The 9914-nt window shown below is 47.5% G+C and overlaps 1 non-coding gene across 1 annotated transcript; it reads right to left on the bottom strand.

Moving 5' to 3' along the window:
• Positions 1 to 296: 296 nt before the first annotated feature.
• Trnai-uau lies at positions 297 to 371 on the bottom strand. Its single transcript has one exon. It is a non-coding gene; the product is annotated as a tRNA-Ile (tRNA).
• Positions 372 to 9914: the final 9543 nt, after the last annotated feature.

Here is a 9914-nt window from a genome sequence, read left to right as displayed (position 1 = left end):
CACCCCCACCAGGAAAGTTTCACACCAGACGAGTGTAACCAAAATGTTTGCATTGCAGAGTAATTATGGTGCACGCGAACGTGGAGAATGTTTTTTCGCAGCAATCGCCGACGTACTGTAACTGAGCGGAATAAGACTCACATTCGCCGAGGCAGATGGAAAACCGCCTTAAAAACCATCCACAGGCTAGCCGGCACACCGGTCCTCGACACTAACCCGCCGAAATGATAATTAAATCAAGACCTTAAGCTGCCAACAGGCGCTGATATACATCTACGGGGACAGTTGAAAATGTGTGCCCCGACCGGGACTCGAACCCGGGATCTCCTCCTTATATGGCAGACGCTCTATCCATCTGAGCCACCGAGGGCACAGAGTATAGTGCGACTGCAGGGATTTATCCCTTGCACGCTCCCCGTGAGACCCACATTCCCAACTTAATGTCCACACACTACATTCGTGGTGCCCCTGCCCATTAAACTCATTACTCGCGGCAGACAATCTTACCGAGTCCCGTAAGAGTTCGGGCAATGCGTGTGCATCCAGCACAGAAGGAGGAGGTCAATGGCTGGTTAGCCTTAACATTATGAAGATGTTAACTATATGAAGATGTGTGTCCGAAAGAACAGATACCATCTTCATATACTAATCCGCCGGGTGGATTCGTGCCAGGGACCGGCACGCCTTCCAGCTCGGGAAGCAGTGGGTTTGACCACGCGGCTAGCTGGGCGGGCAAGTAATCAATAATTACTTTTTCTCAAATAGTTACATTAACGCGGTGGAGGTTACGGGTTCCTCACAAAGTCCACCAACTGCACACATACGTTGTGCTTTGTTCTCTTCGCCGCTGATGATAGAAGTGAGACATATACATTACAACAGCTAAATATCTCAAGAACATATCTGTTCCAAGTTGCAGATACTAAATGCGGAAGTTCAGAAATTGCTTCGTTACTCGCTTCAGGACAGATAAACGAATTAATTGACAGCACGACACATCTGTAAATACATAAGGGCTACTATAGAGCTGTGCACAGTGTTATTATTCAAAAATGCGTGTGAAATCTTACGGGACTTAACTGCTAAGGTCATCAGTCCCTAAGATTGCACACTACTTAACCTAAATTATCCTATGGACAAACAGACACACCCATGCCCGAGGGAGGACTCGAACCTCCGCCGGGACCAGCCGCACAGTCCAAGACTGAAGATCCTTACGCTAGTCTGGAACCGCGGGACCGCTACGGTCACAGGTTCGAATCCTGCCTCGGGCATGGTTGTGTGTGATGTCCTTAGGTTAGTTAGGTTTAAGTAGTTCTAAGTTCTAGGGGACTGATGACCACAGCAGTTAAGTCCCATAGTGCTCAGAGCCATTTTTTGAAGCGCCTCAGACCGCTCGGCTAATCCCGCGCGGTTATTATCATTATTATTGTAGTAGTTAGAGACTAAGCATTAACAGCCTGAGGTCGCCCAGTTTCTGCCAGTTCAGAAGTAGGGAGTGCAGAAATCAAGAGATTTACAAACAGTAAGTATAGTGCAGACATCTGAACCTGTTTGGTTTTAAATGGGGTTGGAGTGTGCAGGTCAGGCAAGTGTCGCAATGGAAGGGAATAACGCAGAGGAAGCATGTTGCGTAACAGGTGTCTACCTTCAGTGTAGATAATTAGCTTTCTTATCTGAGAGGGAGTTGTGGGCAGCACTTGCGATGCACCACGAATTCCTTCGTCATTCATTCTAACACACAAACACACTCACACACACACACACACACACACACACACACACACACACAAAAAAAAAACACACACAAATTAAATATCATTCATCTTTCATCATTTTAAAGACGACAGTGTGCCAAGAAAAGTCTTTCATTCGACAGTTCAGTTAGGTACTGAAGTTGGTGATAATGGGTGGAGGGGGGGGGGGGGGGAGGGGGGGAGGGGGGGAGTGCTATCTAATTTCTGACTGCACTCAGGTGTAATGGTCTAAGACCCGTTGGGAACTACTGTGCTAGACGTATATCGCAGCCATACGGCAACTTGGCACACTCGTTCTTAGTTGGGACAGCGGCCGCCCGGAACGGGTGTGTTTACTGAGAGCTGGGTTCCCACGGGGCGGGGCGGGACAGGATGCGGGCGGCTCTCGCCGTTTCCTGCTCAGCGCAGGCGCCGGGCAGAGCCGCGTGATTAATCGCAGCCTGTCCTCCGGAGTCGGCGGCCGCTCAGTTGGGGAGTCCCTGCGGTACTGTGTACTGTGGCGTGGGTGGCCCCGCTGACGCACCGCCCGACACACACTGCGGCAGATTCGCGTGGCGCCTGCGTCTCAGTACTCTCTGATGAAAGGGTGATGCTATCGACAGGAAGCGGTGAGACATAGCCCAGGGCCACTTAACACTTCCGTGGGTGACGGGACGCGCACACATGTCCCGCTAAAGAAAACGCAGTTTGAGCCCTGGGACGCCTGCATCCCACACCTGTCTAGTGCTACCATCTAGCGAGAAGCTTTCACAACTTGGACGTAAATACGAGGGGCATTCAATAAGTAATGCTACACACTTTTTTCTGTAAGCAGGTTCCTAATATTGACGACTCCAATACACCACTTGTGGCCGAGCGGTTCTAGGCTCTTCAGTCCGGAATGGCGCAGCTGCTACGGCATGGATGTATGTGATGTCCTTAGTTAGGTTTGGTTCAAATGGCTCTGAGCACTATGGGACTTAACATCTGAGGTCATCAGTCCCATAGAACTTAGAACTGCTTAAACCTAACTAACCTAAGGACACCACACACATCCATGCCCGAGGCAGGATTCGAACCTGCGACTATAGCAGTCACGCAGTTTCGGACTGAACCGCCTACAATCGCTCGGCCACCGCGGCCGGCCTAGGTTAGGTTTAAGTAGTTCGAATCCTGCCTCGGGCATGGATGTATGTGATGTCCTTAGGTTAGGTTTGGTTCAAATGGCTCTGAGCACTATGGGACTTAACATCTGAGGTCATCAGTCCCATAGAACTTAGAACTGCTTAAACCTAACTAACCTAAGGACACCACACACATCCATGCCTGAGGCAGGATTCAAACCTGCGACTGTAGCAGTCGCGCAGTTTCGGACTGAAGCGCCTACAATCGCTCGGCCACCGCGGCCGGCCTAGGTTAGGTTTAAGTAGTTCTAAGTCTAGCGGACTGATGATCTCAGCTGTTAAGTTCCATAGTGCTTAGAGCCATTTGAACCAATACAACATGTAATTCCCCACTCTTTTCGACCCTATTATTCAAAACAATCCCCGTTCAATGCGACGGCCTTATGCCACTTCACTATGATGGCCTGTACGACCGCATGGTACCACTCCACTAGAAGAAGTCCGAGCCAACGTTTTGCTGCTTGAATAACCTCCACGGATTGCTTCCTGAGGAGTGCGTCCTTCATCGGGCCAAACAGATGGAAGTTGGAAGGTGCGTCTGGTACCGCGCGCTGCGGAATTTGAATCCCCGCCAGAAGTCATGGACGTCGAAGACCCCTAGAGGTCTCTGCACCATCGCGCAATAAGCTGTGATGGCGAACACCTCCAGGCCCGCATTTAGTGTGAGGGCGCCACAGTGGAACATGTGGTTCCAGTGGCCAATAGCGGCGCCCCCGATAGAGTATTTAAGCGCCTGCCTCTCGCTCAGCCGGCCCCCCAAATTCTGTAAGTCCCTCCAGATCCTTGAACGTCATGCACTCCGCCTCGCCTTTCGTATATGCCTCCCGTCCCCCACGCGGATCCTCTATGATCTCATTCCTTTCCCCCACCTACTCCTATTCTTCGAACATATCCGCATCCTCTACACCTCCTGCTGCCTTGATCCCCCTCATCCCCTAGTTGTTCCTCTCCTCTCCCATCCCTGCTCCCTGCCACGTCTTCAGTGTTGTGTGCCCCCTACCCTCCATCTCTGCACCCTTCATCTCCTTTCCCAAGGTGGCTTCCATCAACTCCCCCTCCTGGATGATGCCCTCTCTCCCTCCATTTATCCCTCCTATCAACTCTGATCCTCACTCCCCCTCCTTTCCTCTGTCTTTTTCCTGGGCTCCCTCTCCCCCCCTTCCACGCTCTTTTTTCCCCACCTCCCCTCTCTCTGCCCCCTTTTCTCCCCCAAGTCCTTTTGCATTTCCCTCCTCCGCCTCTTCTCATTCTCTCTCGCGTCTGCCCTACCCCTCTCCCCCCTTGTGAGTCCTCTCCCTCCTTGGTTCCCCCCTTTTCGTTTTTTCCTTCCTCCCTTCTTGTTTTTCCCCCTCCTCCAGGTCCCCCACCCCCATCTGCCTTTGGCTCGAGAGTGTCATCTTTGTGCCACCATTTTCGTGCAGTATTTTACAGTGAGTGTTTTCCAGTGAGTGTTCTGTGCTGTGTCTTTTGGGAATCTTGCGAATGGCCATCATACTGTCGCTGGGTGTGATTTTTATCTCTTGCGAACAAAAACCAGACTGTCGCCACGTTTTTTGATTGTGTGTGTACTATGTTACTTGTCTGATTCCTGTGTCTTTTATTAACATTGCCAACCCCTTTTGCTTTCTGTTTTAACTTTCCGCATTTTTCCACCATTTTACACTTTAAGTCCCCGTTTTATCGCCTGTTTTTCTTGTTTCTTTCCTTCTTCCGTTTTTAAAAAAGTCTGTAGGCTGTAGAGCAGCGTACTAGGCTGCTGCCAACCCGCCCCCTTCGGGGGAATTGAAAATCAATAAAAAAATTAAAAATTAAAAAAGTCTTCGACACATCGCCTCGCCTTAGACAGCTTACTTACTTTCTTGTTCTGTGTACGAGTGGACGTGGTTGTTAGGTTTTCTTGTGACTCAGTTGTTTCGATCTTGTTGTTGTTCGTTCTGTCCTTCGCTGGTCGTGTCCGTCCTCTCCCGTTGCGTTGTTTTACGCGGGCCGCCCCGCAGGTCCCGCCGCGCTTTCTGTCACTTCAACCCCGTGTCCGTTCCAGTCGCCGTTACAACAGTGCGAGATCCGGACTGCAGGCTGGATGAGGAAGAACAGTCCAATGAAGTTTTGTGAGCACCTCTCGGGTGGGCAGACTTATGTGACGCTGTGCGTTCTCGTGGACAAGGAGAAGTTCGTTTGCATTTTTGAGGTGAAGAACATGCTGAAATTGTTTCCCCAATTTCCTGAGGTAGCACAATACACTTCAGAGTTGATCGTTGCACCATGAGGGAGAACATCAAACAGTATACCCTTTCAGAAGACCGTCGCCATGATTTTCCCGGCTAAGAGTGAACATTTTCTTCGGAGGAGAGGCGTTGCGGCGCTGACACATCGATTGCCGTTTTGTTTCTGGTTCGAAGTGACGAAACCATGTTTCATCGTCACTGACCATGTTCAACAAAAAACTGTCACAAACAGCCTCGTAACGCGCAAACAAATATTGCTTCCTTGCTCTTTGTGGTATTCTATTGGGGGAAGGGGAGCGGGGTGGGGGGGGGGGGGCACACACCTGTGCGTACCCCAGTTGGTGGACGAGTGTGTCACCATTGCACTACCAACAGCGACGTCCAATTAAGCACCGAGATGTTTCTTTGTGATCCGTCGATAAACTCGAATGAGTGTGTCCGCACGTTCCGTCAATGCGGGAGTCAAAGATGTGTACGGCTAGCTGGCACGCCAAAGATCGGACAGGTTTAAGCGACCTTGTTCCGATGATGACAGACCCATCGCTAAACGGCTCACCGTGCTTTTGTCCACTGCCAGGTCTCCATAGACATTCTGCGAACGCCTACGAATATCTGTGACGCTCTGTTACTCCGCCAAGAGAAGTTCAATGACAGCATTCTGTTTGGAACACACCTCCGTTATAGACGCCATTTTGAAGCCTACGTATAGCGCCGCCATCTATCGGAACTTAATGAAACTATAGGGGGTGAAATGGGAACATTCCATGTGTACCAAAACAAATTCCGCATTTTTTGAACAGAAACTGGCCGAGAACAAAATGTGTTGCGTTACGTATTGAACGTCCCTCGTACAACAGACCATTGGCTGGATTTGTAGAAGGTCGTGAGCGACGACTTGGGGCAGCGTGTTTGTGTACACTGGTGTACAAAAACAAGTGCACAAAGCAAGGGCACAAATTTCGTTTTGATTCACTATTTATATGTCAACTACCATACACTGCTCTGCAAAGCTTATGGACGAAACAATAAAGGGTAGTCAAATGAAAACCTAACATCCTCGCAACTTGACCATGGTACAATTCCATCCAAAAATAAACACTACATGACTTAAGAAATTTATCCCATTGGGGGGTGAGATGGTCGATTCCTATTTCGTGGAACGCGGTCGGCGGTGACGGATCCACAATCGCACCAGCTCTTGGTCTTCCTCGTTCGACTGAAACCGACGTACATGTATGTCCTTTTTCAGATCGCCGAAGGTGAGAAACTCGCACGTTGAAGGATCCGGGATGTACAGAGGATGTTGCAGTGTTTCCCAACCAAATCGATGAAGCGTGGCCTTCGTCCGATTGGCATTGTGGGGGCGGGCGTTATCGTGCAACGGTATGATTCTATCCGACAGCATTCATGGACGTTTCGACTTTATGTCGCTTCGCAGTTTCTAAAGTGTCTTCATAACGATGCGCGCTGATTGTGATTCCACGTGCGAGGAACTCGACGAGTGGAGGACCGCTGCAGCCTAAGAAGAAGGTCATCACCACCCTACCAGAATTTGTGTGAACAGCTTTGGATTTATTTGATGGGGTAGATATGGGATGTTTACACTGTTGGCTTTTCCGTTTGCCCTCGGACTGTCGCAACACTGTCGGACAGAATCATCCTATTATACGATAACCCTCCCCCGCCCCCCCAAACACTTCAAACTGGACAAATGCTAGACTTCAGCGACTTGGCTGGGGAAGACTGCAGCGTACTCCGTACAGACCGGATCTTTCACTGTGTCGTCTTTGGCCACCTGAAGAAAGTCATGCATGTGCGGCTGGTCCCGGCGGAGGTTCGAGTCCTCCCTCGGGCATGGGTGTGTGTGTTTGTCCTTAGGATAATTTAGGTTAACTAGTGTGTAAGCTTAGGGACTTATGACCTTAGCAGTCAAGTCCCGTAAGATTTCACACGCATTTTAATATTTTTGAACATGCGTGGACATCGGTTTCAGTCCGATGAGGAAATGCAAGTGTGGGTGCCCGTGTGCGCCCTCAACGGCGGACCGCGTTCTACGAAACAGAAATTGATCGTCTCGTCTCTCATTGGCATAAATTTCTTGACGCGTATGATAATCACTCCTGAATCGAACCATTCCATGGCCTCGTTCTGGCGGGTGGGGGGGTATTCGGTTTTCATTTGACGGCCGCATAACTTTCTCGTGATGTGTCACTGCCAAGTAATATAGCTCGATCAAATTTGGACCATACATATGAAGAACTGCTACAGTATAGCACAGACTGTAACTGAAAGAAATATGCAATGAATTGAACGGAAGTGAAGCTTTTATTCAAAGACAATAATTACACCGAAGTCACGCGATTCATGATGGTCCTCTCGACATTACAAAATGCTTTTCATGGAGTGTGTGATCAACGCGGACGCAATGCATGGTTTACAACGTCTTCACATGCTGGTCACAACGTTGGTAAGGCACTGTTGTTGTAGTGAGTTCTATTCCTCTACCTGCGCGGGTAATCAGTGCCGGGTGGTCGTTGGTGCATTTGGACGTGGTGTAGAGCGTGTCCCCAATGCATCCCACACGTGCTCGATGACATTTAAGTGGCTGGATCGTGTGGCCAGTCCATTCGCTGAATTTCCTCACATTCCAAGAGCTCCTTCACCTTCGCTGATCGATGCGGTCGCACACTGTCATCCGTGAAACTGAAGTCAGGGCCGAAAGCACCTCTAAATAGACGCGCTTGGGGAAAGTGTCACAATAAGGTTGACCTGTGAATGTACCGGCGTTTAAAGATCTAGAGGTCAGTAAGGCCATGCAACATTATGCCTCTCCACAGGATAACACCTGGAATACCAAAGCGTATATGTTCGACAACGCTGGACACACCCTCATATGGCGAGTGGTAGGTACACGTAATGCACACAGGTACATAGCCGAATATGATAGTTTTCGTGGTCCAAGTGTCATGGTGTGAGGAGGCATAATCCTGTCGAGCACATGTGCAATGCTTTCGAAAGAGTTATTTAAGCACTTCGACATGCACCAACTACCACTGAGCAGTTGTCATCTGCACTGTTGGAGGAATGGAACTATGTCACAGGAACTCCTTAACAACATTGTGACCAGTCTGTAAGCTGGTTGTAGAGAATGCATTGCCGTCCGTAGTGATCATGTAGGCCCTATCGTATTAACTAGCATGTATCGCCTTTATAATGTCCCTGATAGCACCATGAATGGCGCTGACTTGGTATTTCTTCCAGTTACCTTCTGCACTGTACCGTAGTAGTTGTTTCTATCTACGGTCGAAGTTATATGGAGCTATGTTACTTGGCAGTAACACGTCATGCGAAAGTTACTGTCGACCTTAAGTTCTGCACAGCATTGTCGATGGCAAAGTGCATCTTTTTCTCGAAAATCAAATCAAATCGCCATCTTCTCCGTTTCTAAGGTTTTGTGAACTGAGTAATATTGTTTCATTGCACAATATACACAGTGTTTTGAGGCATAATTACACTCCTCAGTAATTCTATCAGTTCTTACATCATTTCTATTTAGTAGAATGTATATACCCCAGCAAAAGTCATAGAATGTGTGATAGGTCAAAGCTATCTACAAATTTCTTATGTTCAAACCGTGCGGGCATGTTTCTCATTGTCATGAGAATAAATTCGTTTTGACACTGGTTTTTTATCCCGCAAGATACAAAAATATAACATTGAAAATCTTAGATTCAAATGAAAACATGGACCTAGTCAGGTTCATGCAACATATGTATCCCACCACACTTTTCTTAAATTTTTTTTATAAAAATCGGTTCATTTGAAGAAAATTGGTTAGTGAAACCGTAATTCCAATCAAGAGTGCACATCTTTTATTTTTGTAATGTCACTAAAATTAATTTTAACCACAAAAGGGATAAACACTTTGCAAATGTATTTTTTAATTTCACGATATTTAGAGTCAATAAAGTGACGACATTTTTCGAAAGTGAAGAGAGAATGGATGAAAATCTGATGAGAGTCAGAGAAGCTTCCTGCTCTAATATTTTTACTGCAGTGTATTGTCTCATTTGTCTTTATAAATATTACCGTTTTCGTTGACATTCTGAACATCTTCAGGGTCATTGTAGTTGCGCAGGAACCCGCCAGTCGATGTGTTGTGTGCAACTTACGTAACTGACTTAAGGAGGCTAAATTTACAATGGATCTGCAGATGTTCAGAATTTTAACGAAACTAGTAATTACTAACATAGGTAGTAGTAATTACTAACACAGGTAGGGACTGCAGTGATTTTAAAGTAGCTGGCCAGCCCAGTGCCAGGGGCACGCTCACTGGGATTAGCTCAGTGAGCAGGCCTTAATAGTAGGTTTATACATCATCTGGCACACCTGTAACGCTGCAGGGTAGTTAGTCTTAGAATAACCAAGTGTAGTCAAATAGTTAGATTAACCCTGTCCATAACAAGTGGCATTAACCAATTAGTATAAGCTGCTTGTTACGTATAATAATAGGACCTGCTAATTCAATAAGGTGGTGGGTTAGTGTGTATAATATGTTATGTATGAATCACTTGTATCATAACACTTGTTTTCAGTTGTGTTAATATGTTGTGTTGTATCAATAAAGTATTTTTTTTTTAAACTAGTAATCATTAGGAAAATAAATGCGACATTAGACTGCGATAATGGATGAAGGACAACAGGCAGATTTCCATACTCTGCGATTCTTGGTACCGTTTGACACAATGCTGCACTGCATACTGTTAACG

The sequence above is a fragment of the Schistocerca americana genome, chromosome 5 (genome assembly GCF_021461395.2).
Source record: "Schistocerca americana isolate TAMUIC-IGC-003095 chromosome 5, iqSchAmer2.1, whole genome shotgun sequence".
Taxonomy (NCBI): Eukaryota; Metazoa; Arthropoda; class Insecta; order Orthoptera; family Acrididae; genus Schistocerca; species Schistocerca americana.
Note: the sequence above shows the minus strand (reverse complement) of the source record. Positions and strands in the feature narration are given on the sequence as shown.